We start from the raw sequence: 18143 nt of genomic DNA, 5'->3' as shown, positions 1-18143 counted from the left end.
CTGCAAAATAAGCCCTAGTTTAATGTGGTTGTAAAATCCTATAATCCACTCAATTACAGTATTATATCATGTACAATGTGTGTGTTTCTGTAATATTATTGTGCCAAATACCTTTGTTACAACGGCGCTCAGCTGACCTCCCGCTGCTGTCCTCCTCTTCTCCCAGCTGTCAGCGGGGGGATCTTGGCCCCTCCCTCTGCAGTGGTCGGAGCAGGGAAGAGAGCTCCGGCGGGTCATGTAAGCGTTGAGCGGCGCTGTAATGAAGGTATTTGGCACAATTATACTACAGAAAAACACACATTGTACATTATATAATACTGTAATAGAGTGGATTATAGGATTTTTCAACCACTTTAGCTCATAATACTAATGACTCCTGAGCTGACAGGCAGGGAGGGAGAATGAGAGAGAAGATAGGGGGCACAGCAACTGGCAAATACACTTTACATGATAAGACCTACCCCGAAAATAAGCCCTACTGTTTCGTTTTTTTGCCAAAATTAATATAAGACTTATTTTTTGGGAAACACGGTAGTAACCAATTAGATTTTTCTGGGCCTAATCATATCAAACTAGGATTTCATAGGCTGACATGATGAGCCTCCAGGAAAGAAAAATTATGGTAGGTATGGGCAACAATTTTCCTTATTCCTGGGGCTAATCATGTCACCCTATGAAATCATAAGCTTAGTTGAACAAGCTGAAGTTAAAAGCTGATTGATTACTATGCACAGCTGCACCAGATTCCTATCACACCAGTGATCCGATCAGGTCCGCCTGTCGGTTTTTCAGGCGGACCTGATGGACCACCTATTGTTCTCTATGGTGCAGCAGATGTCACCAGACGTGTCTACTAACACCTGCCGGGCATCCAATCCGATAAAATCCGCTGAAAAACAATGTATGGCAATACGTTTGCCATTCTTTCACGGGTTGGATGACAATCGGATGGAAACAGACATGCAGTCTGTTTCCATCCGACCTCCCCATAGAAGAGAATGGGCTGTGTCATTCGCCTGCTCAGCGGGGATCAACGGAGAGATCACCCGCTAAGCAGGTGGATTCCGCTTGAACGGATTCGCTCCATGTGAAAGGGGCCTTAGGCAAGCCATAGATTACTCCATTTTCTTTCCTCTGCCATAGGTTGCAGGAAGGAAAACCGCTTCATTCCCACCATGGAGCTATCGTGTTCTCCTGGCGGGCGGGGGGCACGGGGAGCCTTCCCTGCCGGGAGAACACAGTGATTACTGCTAGTGGTTTTAGCCGCTGGAAATAATTACATGCTAAAAATCTGACATTCTGGTTGTACCCAAGTCAATTGATGGATCAACTTGGGTACAATCAGCCTGCCCATAGATGGATCAAATCTCGGCCAGTCCTTGCTGAACCAGCCGAGATTCGATCCATCTATGACTGGTTTTAGTGAATTTCCCCCTTTAAAGTGGGCAAGCAGCAGTCCGAAACTCCAGTGTGCTACTGACAAGGGACAATTTCAAATACTGGTTGAGAAAACTCATGTGTTTATTTATACAGACTGACTGCAAACTCTTATTAAAATATATAGTTTGAAGTAGACTTTTAGGCCGGGTTCACACTTATGCGAATTGGATGAGGGTTTCTCCGCATCCAATTTGCATGAAAGGAGAGTGTCATGCGAATTGGAAGGGTCCTGTGCATCTTTGGCTTTATTTCAGGTCCTAATTCAGGCAAAAATTCTGACCTGATTCGCACCTGAAATGGTGAACAGGGACGCACTGGACCCCTGTTGAGAGCCGCTCTGCGAATAGTGTGAGCCCAGCCTAAAGTTTTTTTTTTACAAAGGTAGGGAAAAGGTTGGAATTGGTTTATTTATTTCTGTATCCCCATTGGGGAGATTCAGTCTTATGCCCCGTACACACGGTCGGACATTGATCGGACATTCTGACAACAAAATCCATGGATTTTTTCCGACGGATGTTGGCTCAAACTTGTCTTGCATACACACGGTCACACAAAGTTGTCGGAAAATCCGATCATTCTGAACGCGGTGACGTAAAACACGTACATCAGGACTATAAACGGGGTAGTAGCCAATAGCTTTCATCTCTTTATTTATTCTGAGCATGCGTGGCACTTTGTGCGTCGGATTTGTGTACACACGATCGGAAATTCCGACAACGGATTTTGTTGTCGGAAAATTTTATAGCCTGCTCTCAAACTTTGTGTGTCGGAAAATCAGATGGAAAATGTGTGATGGAGCCTACACACGGTCGGAATTTCCGACAACAAGGTCCTATCACACATTTTCTGTCGGAAAATCCGAACGTGTGTACAGGGCATAACTCTCTTTCCAATGACAGGGTGTCACAAGGACAGGGAGTGATGGAATATCTCCTTGGTTGGAAATAGATAGCGCTATATCCCAAAGTCTAGTGAAAACATAGCAACCAATAATGAACTTTGTGATAATCGCTAATCCAAAGCAAAATATATATATTCACATAATAAACAGGCATGAAATATTAGTCCATGTATAGAAGTGCTTGCAGTTCATCAAATATGTAAGTAGCGTACCAAAAAAAGGAGAAATAAAAAAGAGTGTCTTCCGGAAAAAAGACCACTGTAAACATCCACCACGTGTTTTTATTTTTCTGGGAGACACTCTTTGTTTCAACTATATTTGGACATTTTCTTTCAGTTTTTTTGGAGCACTACTTACATATTTGATGAACTGCAAGCAATTCTATACATGGACTATTATTTCATGTCTGTTTATTATGCAAATATATATATTTTTTTGCTTTGGACCAGTGATTATCACAAAGTTCAATATTGGTTGATATGTTTTCACTAGATTTCGGAATGTAGCGCTGCCTATTTATATTTTTGTTTTATCATTGATGTCTGTTATACCTAATCATTTGGATAGCTGTTTACTCCCCCTTTTGTTTCTTTTTTTTTTCCTATTTTGTGGTGAGTTCAGTTTTTATTTCCTCTTTTTTTAAAAAAAATTAACTGGCTGGAGATGGGCTTTAACGACATGCTGAACAGTACACGACGATATACGTCAGCACAATGACACGGCTGGGCAAATGGCCGTACAGATACGTCACCCTTTAAATCGCGCCATTGTGTACGCCGCTCCTTGACCGTGGGGTCCAGCGGACTCAATGTCCACCGGGGGCCCCCGATCGTTTCACGGAGCGGCAGAACAGGGAGATGCCTATGTAAACAAGGCATTTCCCTGTTCTGCCTAGCAACATGAAAGAGATCTACTGCTTCCTGTCATCGGGAGCAGCGATCGCTGTCATGTTCTAGTGAGGCAATCCCCCCACAGTTAGAATCACTCCCTAGGACACACTTAACCGCTTGATCGCCCCCCCTAGTGTTTAACCTCTTCCCTGTCAGTGTCATTTACACAGTAATCAGTGCATTTTTATAGCACTGATCGCTGTATAAATGACAATGGTCCCAAAATAGTGTCAAATGTGTCTGATGTGTCCGCCATAAAGTCGCAGTCACGATAAAAACTGCAGATCTTCGCCATTACTAATAAAAAAAAATTAATAATAAAAATGCCATAAATATATCCCCTATTTTGTAGACGTTTTAACTTTTGTGCAAACCAATCAATATACGCTTATTGTGATTTTTTTACCAAAAATACGTAGAAGAATACATATTGGCCTAAACTGAAACAGAAATTGTTTTTTTATGTATTTTTTGGGGATATTTATTATAGCAAAAAGTAAAAAATATTACTTTTTTTTCAAAATTGTCGCTCTTTTTTTGTTTATAGCGCAAAAAATAAAAACCGCAGAGGTGACCAAATACCACCAAAAGAAAGCACTATTTGTGGGAAAAAAAGGACGTCGATTTTGTTTGGGTGCAATGTCGCATGACCGCGCAATTGTCAGTTAAAGCGTCGCAGTGCTGTATCGCAAAAAGTGCTCTGGTCAGGAAGGGGGTAAATCCTTCCGGGGCTGAAGTGGTTAAGGACAACAATTAATGTGGATATATGACAGCAGACAGGCGGTATAACTACCATATGGTAGATATGTAGAGTAATTATAGCAAAACACTCATGGAGATATTCCTTGTGCTGGCATGATCTTGCTGGGCACAAGAGCAATTGAGTAATTCTTTAGAGATCAGTCAACATGGGAGTGTCTGAGCAGGCCAGCAATGGCCTATAAGAATTGTCCTTTGGTCCAGTCGTTTTTGATCAGACCAGGTGGTGATCCTCTCCTGTCTGTAAGGTGGACCGTACATGCTTATAACATCATTTTGCCAGGAACAATAGAGAGCACAAAAAAGAATTGTGCCTGTCCTTGAGCAAAGTGTTACCTGCTGTAGTTCTCTACATGCAGCTTGGCTGTGTTTTGTAACAGCACAGTCAACACCTTTCTTCTAAATCATGAAAAAAAGTGATAAAAGGTGGCGCCAACAACATGCAAAATATAGTAAATAATTGGTGCGCTATTTTCAAAACCAACAAAGTAATATATAATTGTCGTACTGCAAACTTAAATGTAAAAATATAGTGCCAATGTGTATGCCAAAAAACTTCACATGCTAAAAATGAGTAAAAACGATACCTTCATATGTGTTGTAAAATACCAAAGAAAAGATGTCAAAGAAAAGATGCGTATATATATATATCTATATATATATAGATATATATATATATATCTATATATATATATATATATCTATATATATATATAGATATATATATATGTGAATCTCATGAATAAACTGGCTGGTAAAAAAATATATGCAAAATGCACTGCTGATGAATATTAAATAGATCTTGGTACACAGATTGCTATTATAAGAAAAAGATTGCTATTATAAGAAAAGGACTAGATAAAACTGCATATACATATAACGATCAGTTCTAGCAATCAGCGGTAAAGATAGGGAAAGAAACCTCCGCCTTTCAAAGTCCTCTTTCACTTTAGTAATATCCTTCTCTCACTCCCCACGATTATGTAGCTGCTACTGTTGTCATACGTGATTGATCTCAAATGAAAGAAAAGAGAAGAGAAACAAACTCATCGTGCAACACTGTGGCAAACAGACTGTTTGGATATATATCAACAGGTTCACTCACATGTATCCAGCTATTACTGAGCGTGTATAATCAGTCAGGCTTCGTAAGCGTATGTTATAGACCATACAATTTCCTACATGTGTGTTTAAATAAGTATTTTATTTGTTTTATATTCATTTGAATATTTTTAATATTCATTTTTAATTTTATTTTATTTTATTTTTATTTTGATTTATTTTTTGATTCTTTACATTAAAAATCTCTTTTTTAATTTAGTTATTATATATGTAATAATGTAAATGGTAATTTATAATCATATGTCACTTGTTTGGATTTGTATTTATATTATTAAATTATATCAGTAAGCTACACCGTGCTCAGCAACCTGAAGAATAACATGATGTCACAATAAATTCCATATCACTATGGCAACTTGGATGCTCTGCTGGGCTATTTAAAATCTTCCACGACTGTCACAAGGCCAGATTCCCTTAAGAAAGTCACGTGACCTTTGACACAACGCGTCGGGAGGAGGAGCCAGTGACGTCACTCCGATGCTCAGGATAGCACAGAGGTGAAGTGAGGAGAAGCACACCTGAGCTTACAAAGCTTGACTGATTATACACGCTTAGTAATAGCTGGATACATGTGAGTGAACCTGTTGGTATATATCCAGTCTGTTTGCCACAGTGTTGCGCGATGAGTTTGTTTCTCTTTTCTTTTGTTTGAGATCAATCACATATGACAACAGTAGCAGCTACATAATCGTGGGGCGTGAGAGAAGGATATTACTAAAGTGAAAGAGGACTTTGAAAGGCGGAGGTTTCTTTCCCTATCTTTACCGCTGATTGCTAGAACTGATCGTTATATGTATATGCAGTTTTATCTAGTCCTTTTCTTATAATAGCAATCTTTTTCTTATAATAGCAATCTGTGTACCAAGATCTATTTAATATTCATCAGCAGTGCATTTCGCATATATTTTTTTACCAGCCAGTTTATTCACGAGATTTACACACATATATATATATACATCTTTTCTTTGACATCTTTTCTTTGGTATTTTACAACACATATGAAGGTATTGTTTTTACTTATTTTTAGCATGTGGAGTTTTTTGGCATACACATTGGCACTATATTTTTACATTTAAATTTGCAGTACGACAATTATATATTACTTTGTTGGTTTCGAAAATAGCGCACCAATTATTTACTATATATTTTATAACTGGGAGCACTTTTATTGGTTGTAGCTGTTTGTTAAAAGGATCATTTAATCCTTTTGGAAAGGATAGTTTTGTTAAAAAGATAGTTCACATAGGTTTTAACTGTATCAGCGCTCAAGTAATTCACAATTTTATGCCAACAACATGCAGTTGCCCCTTTAAGTGATGTGACCACTCTCATAAACGTGAAATAATCAAAATCAGAAGGCGCTATTATTCATGTACTCATAACACAGTTAGGTCCATATATATTTGGACACATGCACAATTTTAGTTTTTTCAGGTATTTACCAAAACATATTCAAGCTCTAGTTGAAAGTGCATAATTTGAGAGTATGTACATCCAAATCTGAGGAAGGGTTTAGGAATTACAGCTCTTAACAATACCCACCCCCCCTTTCTCAAGGGACCAAAAGTAACTGGACAATTGAATCAAAAGCTGTTTCATGGCCAGGTGTGGGCTACTCCTTCGTTATTTCTTCATCATTTAAGCAGGTAAAAGGTCTGGAGTTGCTTCTAAAGCCTCGTATATGGTACGATTGTTGGCCAACTGAGCATCTGATTTCTGTCGTAAGGGCGTGTGCCAGGATCTTGTCTTGCATACTAACAGTACACAATTGTCGGTCAACAACATGAACGTAGTGACGTACTACAAGGAATTTCAGCTCTTGTGCGCCACCCTTTGGGCCCCTTCTGCTAATTTCATGTTTGGTGAGCATTGATTTTGAGCATGCATGTTTGTACTTTGGACTTTTGTGTGACAGATTTGTGTACTGAAATTAAAAAATGAATCCGCGCAATGAAAATTAGGTACAAGTGTAATGTAGAACTGCTGCCTCTACAAGTGCAATCTCCACCAAAGTGGAAAGTGCTGGAATAGAGAGAGGATTAGATGTAGGTGCGGCGCTGTTCTGGTGACTGATTAATGATAAACTGCTATTGATTAGCAGTGTGTTCAGATCTGAGTGGTGTTACAATCTTTTGCTATAAAAAGTGATATCAATATATACAAGGACTAAATTGCTAATATTTCATTTGTGATTTGTCCTCTTGTGGATAACAAGCCTTTAACCACTTCAGCCCCGGAAGGATTTACCCCCTTCCTGACCAGAGCACTTTTTCCAATTTGGCACTGCGTCGCTTTAACTGCTAATTGCGCGGTCATGCAATGCTGTACCCAAACGAAATTTGCGTCCTTTTCTTCCCACAAATAGAGCTTTCTTTTGATGGTATTTGATCACCTCTGCCGTTTTTATTTTTTGCGCTATACACGGAAAAAGACCGAAAATTTTGAAAAAAAATGATATTTTCTACTTTTTGTTCTAAAAAAAATCCAATAAACTCAATTTTAGTCATACATTTAGGCCAAAATGTATTTGGCCACATGTCTTTGGTAAAAAAAATGTCAATAAGTGTATATTTATTGGTTTGCGCAAAAGTTATAGCGCCTACAAACTAGGGTACATTTTCTGGAATTTACACAGCCTTTAATTTATGACTGCCTATGTCGTTTCTTGAGGTGCTAAAATGGCAGGGCAGTACAAAACCCCCCCAAATGACCCCATTTTGGAAAGTAGACACCCCAAGGAAATTGCTGAGAGGCATGTTGAGCCCATTGAATATTCATTTTTTTTGTCCCAAGTGATTGAATAATTAAAAAAAAAAAAAAAAAATTACAAAAAGTTGTCACTAAATGATATATTGCTCACACAGGCCATGGGCATATGTGGAATTGCACCCCAAAATACATTTAGCTGCTTCTCCTGAGTATGGGGATACCACATGTGTGGGACTTTTTGGGACCCTAGCCGCATACGGGGCCCCGAAAACCAATCACTGCCTTCAGGATTTCTAAGGGCGTACATTTTTGATTTTACTCCTCACTACCTATCACAGTTTTGAAGGCCATAAAATGCCCAGATGGCACACCCCCCCCCCCCAAATGACCCCATTTTGGAAAGTAGACACCCCAAGCTATTTGCTGAGAGGCATGTTGAGTCCATGGAATATTTTATATTTTGACACAAGTTGCGGGAAAGTGACAATTTATTTATTTATTTATTTTTTGCACAAAGTTGTCACTAAATGATATATTGCTCACACAGGTCATGGGCATATGTGGAATTGCACCCCAAAATAAATTCTGCTGCTTCTCTTAGGATTTCTAAGGGTGTACATTTTTGATTTCACTCTTCACTGCCTATCACAGTTTCGGAGGCCATGGAATGCCCAGGTGGCACAAACCCCCCCCAAATGACCCCATTTTGGAAAGTAGACACCCCAAGCTATTTGCTGAGAGGCATGGTGAGTATTTTGCAGCTCTCATTTGTTTTTGAAAATGAAGAAAGACAAAAAAAAAAATTTTTTTTTTCTTTTTTTAATTTTCAAAACTTTGTGACAAAAAGTGAGGTCTGCAAAATACTCACTATACCGCTCAGCAAATAGCTTGGGGTGTCTACTTTCCAAAATGGGGTCATTTGGGGGGGTTTTGTGCCACCTGGGCATTCCATGGCCTCCGAGACTGTGATAGGCAGTGAAGAGTGAAATCAAAAATTTACGCCCTTAGAAAGCCTGAAGGCGGTGCTTGGTTTTCGGGGTCCCATATGCGGCTAGGCTCCCAAAAAGTCTCACACATGTGGTATCCCCGTACTCAGGAGAAGCAACAGAATGTATTTTGGGGTGTAATTTCACATATTCCCATGGCATGTTTGAGCAATATATCATTTAGTGACAACTTTGTGCAAAAAAAAAAAAAAAAATTTGTCTCTTTCCCGCAACTTGTGTCACAATATAAAATATTCCATGGACTCGACATGCCTCTCAGCAAATAGCTTGGGGTGTCTACTTTCCAAAATGGGGTCATTTGGGGGGGGGTTTGAACTGTCCTGGCATTTTATGCACAACATTTAGAAGCTTATGTCACACATCACCCACTCTTCTAACCACTTGAAGACAAAGCCCTTTCTGACACTTTTTGATTACATGAAAAAATTATTTTTTTTTGCAAGAAAATTACTTTGAACCCCCACACATTATATATTTTTTTAAAGCAAATGCCCTACAGATTAAAATGGTGGGTGTTTCATTTTTTTTTTCACACAGTATTTGTGCAGCGATTTTTCAAACGCATTTTTGGGGGAAAAAACACACTTTTTTACATTTTAATGCACTAAAACACACTATATTGCCCAAATGTTTGATGAAATAAAAAAGATGATCTTAGGCCGAGTACATGGATACCAAACATGACATGCTTTACAATTGCGCACAAACGTGCAGTGGCAACAAAATAAATACATTTTTAAAAGCCTTTAAAAGCCTTTACAGGTTACCACTTTAGATTTACAGAGGAGGTCTACTGCTAAAATTACTGCCCGCGATCTGACCGTCGCGGTGATACCTCACATGCATGGTGCAATTGCTGTTTACATTTGACGCCAGACCGACGCTTGCGTTCGCCTTAGCGCGAGAGCAGGGGGGACAGGGGTGCTTTTTTTTTTTTTTTTTTTCTTTATTATTTTTTTGCTTTTTTATCTTACTTTAAAACTGTTCCTTTCATTTTTTTTTTTTTTTAATCATTTTTATTGTTATCTCAGGGAATGTAAATATCCCCTATGATAGCAATAGGTAGTGACAGGTACTCTTTTTTGAAAAAATTGGGAGTCTATTAGACCCTAGATTTCTCCTCTGCCCTCAAAGCATCTGACCACACCAAGATCGGTGTGATAAAATGCTTCCCCAATTTCCCAATGGCGCTATTTACATCCGGCGAAATCTAAGTCATAAAATGCTCGTAGCTTCCGGTTTCTTAGGCCATAGAGATGTTTGGAGCCACTCTGGTCTCTGATCAGCTCTATGGTCAGCTGGCTGAATCACCGGCTGCATTCTCAGGTTCCCTGTTGAGACAGGAGAGCCAGAGAAAAACACGGAAGACGGTGGGGGGGGGGGGGCATTCTCTCCCACTGCTTGTAAAAGCAGTCTAGAGGCTAATTAGCCACTAGGATTGCTTTTACATGAAAGCCGACCGCTGGCTGAAAAGAATGATACCAAGATGATACCTAAACCTGCAAGCATCATTCTGGTATAACCACTCAAAGTCGTGAATGGTGTACCTGAAGACAAAAAAATGGTTAACAATAAAGCACAGTAAACGGTAAAGTATAAAAAATTGCATACCTGAAAAGCAAACATGATAAAACATAATAACAATAAAACATTGCAGAATAGAATACAGTAAAAAAGAGCAGAACAATAGAGAGAATAGAGAGAGAGAGAATAGAGAGAGAACAATAAAACGACAACTATTATTTTTTATTTTATATTTTTGTTTGTGTTTTTTTTTACACTTTTTTTGTAACTGTAACTTTTATAACTGTAACCGGTTCCAGGTTCGGGTCTCTCAAAATGCGATGGCATCTTGGGAGACCCTGTGAAAGTGTGTCCTAGTCTGTGCAATGCTGTACCCTACGCTAATACTGAACTAGTGAATGGTAGCGTTCAAAACATTCACCAATGCAAAGACCAGGATTGACAGGACAGGAGGGACAATAATAGCGGGTGTCACGCCTATATCCGCGTTTGCTGCAGACACAACATCTTTTTTGGGGGGTTCGTTGGGTAGGGGTACTCGGGAGGACATAAAAATGCCTCTCATGCAGCCGACTGCATTTGGTTGGGGATGTGAATGGGGGAAGTATGGGCGCTGCAGAAGTGGTGGGTTCCCAATTAGTAGGATTGGCGAATGCAGCAGGAAGGGCATTATGGGCACGACGGGCCTGTGTTTGTCTTTTTGGTGGCAGCGGGACACTATTTGTGCTTGCCACCTCACCAGCTTGAACTGCCTGTGTGAGCTTGCCAGTTCACCAAAATGCTACCAAAAAAACTGTTAGCGATTGCAGGGATCAGGCCTGACTCTGCGAACGCTGCAGTTATGCGTCTAGTGTTTTGTAAGTGACAGTGATCGATCGATACTGCACTTGGGTGGGCTGGGCTGGGCCTGGCGGAGGGGCAAAACGCAGGTGCTAGCAGGTATCTGGGCTGATCCCACTAACACTGCGTTTTTGGGAACCCTAAACTGCTGGGGACGCCAGTATAGATCTGATCGGATCAGATATTGATCAGTTCAGATACTATACCACTAAGGGAGGTGTACGGTGCGTGCGTGGGTGTTAGCGCGACCGGCGCTAACCTGACGCTGCCTGGGGCTGGTGCTTGCCAGTTCACCAAAACGCTACCAAAAAAACTGTTAGCGATCGCAGGGATCAGGCCTGACTCTGCGAACGCTGCAGTTATGCGTTTAGTGTTTTGTAAGTGACAGTGATCGATCGATACTGCACTTGGGTGGGCTGGGCTGGGCCGGGCGGAGGGGCAAAACGCTGGTGCTAGCAGGTATCTGGGCTGATCCCGCTAACACTGCGTTTTTGGGAACCCTAAACTGCTGGGGACGCTAGTATAGATCTGAACGGATCAGATATTGATCCGATCAGATACTATACCACTAAGGGAGGATACGGTGCGTGCGTGGGTGTTAGCGCGACCGGCGCAAACCTGACGCTGCCTGGGGCTGGTGCTTGCCAGTTCACCAAAACGCTACCAAAAAAACTGTTAGCGATCGCAGGGATCAGGCCTGACTCTGCGAACGCTGCAGTTATGCGTTTATTGTTTTGTAAGTGACAGTGATCGATCGATACTGCACTTGGGTGGGCTGGGCTGGGCCGGGCGGAGGGGCAAAACGCAGGTGCTAGCAGGTATCTGGGCTGATCCCGCTAACACTGCGTTTTTGGGAACCCTTAACTGCTGGGGACGCTAGTATAGATCTGAACGGATCAGATATTGATCCGTACAGATACTATACCACTAAGGGAGGCGTATGCTGCGTGCGTGGGTGTTAGCGGTACTGACGCTAATCTGACGCTGCCTGGGGCGACGCATATCACCGCCGGGCAATCAGGGGGCTAAACCTTTATTCGGTAATAAACGGCGGGTGCCCTGACACTATAAAAAATAAACGAACTAACCAGCGTCACCCGTAACGGTTATACAGTGATCAGTGGTGAAAGGGTTAACTAGGGGGCAATCAAGGGGTTAAAACATTTATTAGATAGTATATGGGGGTCCATGTCGCTATAAAACGCTGACGGCGAACCTAAATATTTACGTCCCTAACTAGCGTCACCAGCGACACTAATACAGCGATCAGAAAAATGATCGCTCAGCGACACTGGTGACGGGGGGTGATCAAGGGGTTAAAACTTTATTAGGGGGGGGTTAGGGGGGTACCATAGACCTAAAGGGGGCCTAACACTCACTGCCCTAACACTGTAACTGTCACAAACTGACACCAATACAGTAATCAGAAAAAAAAAAAAAAAAAAACCTGCTTGGTGTCAGTTTGTGACAGGGGGGGGGTGATTGGGGGGGGATCGGGGGGGGGATCGGGGTGTTTTGTGTGCCTGGCATGTTCTACTGTGTGTGTGTGTGTTGGTGCACACACATACCTGTCTTCTCTCCTCGGGCCGGAATGGAAATTACCGAGCCGAGGAGAGATGACATCATTTCCTCTGCCTCTGTGTACAATACAAAGGCAGGGAAATGATCCCATTGGCTGGGAGCGATCGCGAGGGGGGGGCCACGAATGGATGGCCTCCCCCTCACCACCGATCGCCGGGGGAGATTTGCCGACCGCCGCAGGCACCGGGGGGGGGTCCGATCGGACCCCCCACCCGCGGGCAGGCAAGGACGTACCTGTAAGTCCTTTTGCCTGCCCGTGCCGCTCTGTCGACGTACATCGTCGTGTGGCGGTCGGCAAGTGGTTAAATAATACTGATATTTCAAAAACATGTAAATCATATAAAAAAAAATTCCCAATGTACCATGCCATACATAAATGGGCCTGATGAGTAAGTGTAGTGATAAAGAAAGTGCTTGGTGAAAGATGAGGCGGGGGGGGGGGTTGCTTTTTACAAAGTAATAAAGTGACTTGTGCTCAAAATGATGAACCAGTGCTTGCTGGAAAAACAGTATTGCTTTAAAAGTCCTATTATATGCACAATTGGTTTTGTGCTAAAAAGTTATTCCTTTAGTAAAACAATATTGTTGAAATAGATCTTCTTCCAGTGCTGGCTTAGTGATAGTGTCGCTTATTCGTGCTCCTAATGTGCATACACTCACCGAATAGCCTCACCCCTACAGGGGTATTGCGCAGTCACAGTATTTGCCACTGTGTAGCAACTCCTGGCAGCTCCGGTTGGTGCTTTTAATGTCGTTCGGCATATGGAAAAGAAGGGATGCCCATAGCGTAAAACCGTTTAAAAGACTCTATTTTAGATATAAGCAAAGGTGGTACTCACATTATTAGAGTTTGGTGTAAGCATGAGAGGTCAGAATTAAAAACCGTCAGAGTATCCTGTATGCGTTTGGTTGGAGGTGACGCAAGACGTCTACAAGCCACGCCCTACGCGTTTCGCCATTGGACATCTACGGGAGCGTGCTTCTTGCTACACCTCCAGTTCTTAAATAGTGTGCGGTGTTTACATTGCACTTGCACACTTTTGTTTTGGTGGTGGCCCTTTTGGCTGTGATTATCAGACCGAAGCCTGTGAAATTCAGCACGTCCGTTCCCCCATGATGAGGTTTAGACTTTGTGTTCGGATTAGTGACACCGCAAATTTGTTACTTGGTCATCCATTAATTTAATTATGCATGTTCGCACAAGGCAAATATAAATAAATCACTGCATACCTGCATTCAGGATTTGTTGTTTTCGACAGGATATACACAACATATAGAATAAAATAAAAATAAAAAATACATAAAAATAAATATAAATACAATTGCATATTGTGTAATACAAGGTCCTGCATACATTCATGATGTTAAGGTAAGATGTTGTGAATGTGCAATATGAAATTAAAATATTAAAATATAGGAAAGATATAAAGTATATGTGTTTCCTAAATGGAATAGATGGTATCTGGATTTTATCCTGGGAACTAAATTGCTTCTGGTGGAAGATTAATGGTAAGGTTGAGGGATTCTGAACCCAAGAATGTTCTATTTTGAATAAACTATTTTGAAAAAATGGGAAGGAAGTATTAGATAACCATTAAAATAGGAGTGAAAGATATATGTGTATTGGGGAAAAAAAGGAAAATAAATATGTAATTATTGGAAGACTTTCCACATTCATTGGATGTGACATGATTTACTAGTGGGATCTATTTTCATATTAGAAGTAGTCCAAAAATCCATGTTGAATATACAGATCCCGCATGAACCAAAAGTCATGCTGGATCTGTACCCTCAATTGTGATACGGGCAGTTGAATAGTTTCCACTTTCCAAGACTGCTTTTGTAATACATGAGAGATGTTACCTTGAAGGGAAAAAGTATATGTTTAAACCAAATTTTAATAAGTAACATGTATGGGTCGAATGCGATGTATTGCTAAACCCTTCAGAACCATTCCTTTGCATATGCGTGATAAGGGATGGTTCTGATGATATATAATATTTCCACGTTACTGTTGGCTTAGTCAGTGGAATTTGTTGTTAGTGATTCTAGAAGTTAATGGGGAAAGGACGCTTTAGGCTGTGTGACTCTTATGAAATGTTGTTCTGAAAAAAGTGAGAAAGAATGGATCACAATGGATTGTGGTATATGTATCAAGATTAAAAGCAAGAAGTGGATTCCAATAAGATGTGTTGTGATCTATTGTGTGGGTCGAATATAATATATCCATAAAGCCCTCAAGGATGTTATGTGCGATATATTTTGCATAAAGCATTGTTTTAGTGGTGTATGGTAGTTTCCTACCATACAATCAATACTAAAAATTAGTGAGGAAACAATTTAAGTCTACGTTGATGTTCATTCCTGTTGGTTGGAGAGTGTCTAACTGGAAGATCCACTTAGTTTCATTTTGTGAGACCTTAATTCTTTTGTTGTCACCTCTCCAGTGTCCCTTTATTTTATCGATGGCATAGAAGACCATATAGGTTGGATCTTTTTTATGGTAGTCTCTAAAATGTCTCAAGACACTGTGTTTGTTGAATGCATTTTTTATATTGGTGGTGTGTTCTCTGATTCTAATGTGTAACTGTCTGGTTGTTCTTCCCACGTATTGTTAGTGGCATGGACATTCTAGTATATAGGTGACATGGGTATTATTGCAGGTTATTAGTTCCTTGATGTTATATTCGTTTCCATTGGATGTTGACCTGAATTTTGATATCTTTCTGTTAGTTTTCTTACTGACCCTACACGGTAGGCCCTTCCCACACTTATAAAATCCTTTAAGATTTTTAACTATTTTAATCTGTTTTGGTGGGTCAAGTGCATTATGCACTAGCTTATTTCTAAGTGATGCCCACCTAACCAATTGTCCCTTGGATCCTGTTCCCTCACAACTACTACGGTCACCCTCTTCTTCTATCCAATGCTCCCTCACCCACATCTTCAATCTCTCCCTCTCTAGTGGCATCTTCCCCTCCCCTCTAAAACATGCGCAGATCACTCCCATTCTTAAAAAGCCCTCACTGGACCCTACCGACCTGAACAACTTAAGACCCATCTCATTGCTCCCATTCACCTCTAAACTTCTAGAATGCTTAGTCTACAACTGTCTTAGCTCCTACCTCAATGAAAATAACCTTCTTGACCCCTTACAGTCTGGCTTTCGCTCGCAGCAATCCACGGAAACTGCCTTACTAAAACTCACTAATGATTTACTAACTGCTAAAACCAACAGCCAGTACTCCATACTCCTACTACTTGACCTCTCTGCGGCCTTTGATACTGTTGACCACCCGCTCCTTCTCAATAAACTACATTCCCTTGGCCTCCGAGATTCTGCTCTATCCTGGTTGTCTGCCTATTTATCACAGCGCTCCTTCAGTGTCACCTACAACTCTGTCTCCTCCTCTCCATTGCCCCTTTCTGTGGGGGTCCCCCAAGGCTCGGCTCTTGGACCCCTTCTCTTCTCTATCTACACCTCCTCCCTTGGTCACTTAAAACTGCTCAGGGCTTCCAATACCACTTATATGCTGATGACACCCAAATCTATCTGTCTACTCCTCACCTCACTCCTTCAGTCTCCTCTCGCATTACTAACTTACTAACTGACATATCAGCATGGATGTCGCACCACTTCCTTAAACTAAATCTCTCTAAAACTGAGCTATTAATATCCCCCCCCCGGCCTGTGCCCCCCTCCATGACTTTTCCATCAAAATCAACAATGCAACCATCAGTCCCTCCCCTCACGCCAGGGTACTAGGTGTAATCCTAGACTCTGACTTGTCATTTCAGCCTCAAATCCAATCGTTGTCAAAAGTTTGTAGAATTCACCTCTGTAACATTTCTAAAATTCGCCCCTTTTTAACAAATGAAACCACCAAGCTTCTCATTCACTCCCTTGTTATCTCTCGCCTTGACTATTGCAACTCCCTTCTCATTGGCCTGTCCCTCCATAGGCTATCCCCTCTTCAGTCTATCATGAATGCTGCTGCCAGACTTATCCACCTTACCAACCGCTCAGTGTCTGCCAACCCTCTACTCCAATCCCTACACTGGCTCCCAATCACCCAGCGAATTAAATTCAAAATTCTAACCACAACATACAAAGCCATTCACAACTCTGCCCCGAGCTACATCACTAATCTTGTCTCCAAATATCACCCAAATCGACCTCTCCGCTCTTCTCAAGACCTCCTGCTTTCAAGCTCTCTCATCTCCTCCTCCCATGCTCCTCTCCAGGATTTCTCCAGAGCCTCTCCCATCTTCTGGAACTCACTACCTCCATCTATCCGGCTATCCCCTACTCTTGCTACCTTGCTCCCTGAAAACTCATCTCTTCAGGAAAGCCTATCACGTCTCCAACTAATCTCCTACCACTTCCACCAGCTCATTCCCCACAGTTACAACCTTTTGTACCACCTGCCCCACCCTATTAGATTGTAAGCTATTCTGAGCAGGGCCCTCTTAATCCTCTTGTATTTTATTGTATTATAACTGTATTGTCTCCCTTTTATATTGTAAAGCGCTGCGTAAACTGTTGGCGCTATATAAATCCTGAATAATAATAATAATAAGTGATGGGGCCTTCCTGTAAATAAAAATTGGTCTTTTTGGTAGTACAGGATTTAAAACGTTATCTGATTGTAAAATAGGCCAGTGTTTTTTTATTATGGATTCCATATTTTTATATTGCCTATTATATCCTGTTAAAAACGCCATATCAAGGTTTTTATTCTTTTTTCTTCTGTGTTGGTCCAACTTTCCTTCTATTAACGTTTGCCTGTCCATTCTTCTCATGTTATCCTTTAATGTTGTTAATTCTTTTTTATTATATCCTTTCTCCACAAACCTGTTAATTATAATATTTGCTTGTTCCTCATATTCATTTGGGTTGCTACAATTTCTATATATTCTCATTAGTTGTCCTTTTGGGATATTCCCAATCCATTGTGGATGATGGCAACTGCTGGTTGGGATATATCCGTTTCTGTCTGTATTTTTGAAAAATGTTCTGGTATTTAGATATCCATTATTTTTATAAAGTTGTAGGTCAAGGTAATCTATGCTTTGTTTACTTCAGTTTCCAGAAAACGTAATCCCATAGATATTATAATTTATTTCATCGAAATAAGATTGTAGCTCCTCTTCTGTGCCGCCCCAGACTATAACAATATCGTCTATATAATGAGGATACATCTTCCAGTTTTTTTCTGTTTGTGCTGTAGATCTGTTCTTCCTCCCACCTGTTGAGGAACAGGTTAGCTACACTGGGGGCATACTTTGCCCCCATGGCTACTCCCTTTGTTTGGGTGTAGAAGTCACCTTTGTGCCAAAAATAGTTGTGACTCATGGCCAATTCTAGCC

The 18143-nt window shown here is 41.0% G+C and overlaps 1 protein-coding gene across 2 annotated transcripts in view; it reads left to right on the top strand.

Annotated features, from left to right (window-relative positions):
* The first annotated feature begins 5567 nt into the window (after positions 1-5567).
* FSHB (follicle stimulating hormone subunit beta) overlaps positions 5568-18143 on the top strand; it is a 39603-nt gene continuing 27027 nt past the window's right edge. For both annotated transcript variants that reach the window (XM_073604529.1, XM_073604528.1), the window contains exon 1: positions 5568-5683. The gene's annotated coding sequence lies outside the window, so the exon portion shown is untranslated. The remainder of the gene's footprint in view (positions 5684-18143) is intronic.

The sequence above is a fragment of the Aquarana catesbeiana genome, linkage group LG11 (genome assembly GCF_042186555.1).
Source record: "Aquarana catesbeiana isolate 2022-GZ linkage group LG11, ASM4218655v1, whole genome shotgun sequence".
NCBI lineage: Eukaryota > Metazoa > Chordata > Amphibia > Anura > Ranidae > Aquarana > Aquarana catesbeiana.
The sequence above is the reverse complement of the archived record's forward strand: the minus strand, read 5'-3'. Positions and strand labels throughout refer to the sequence as shown.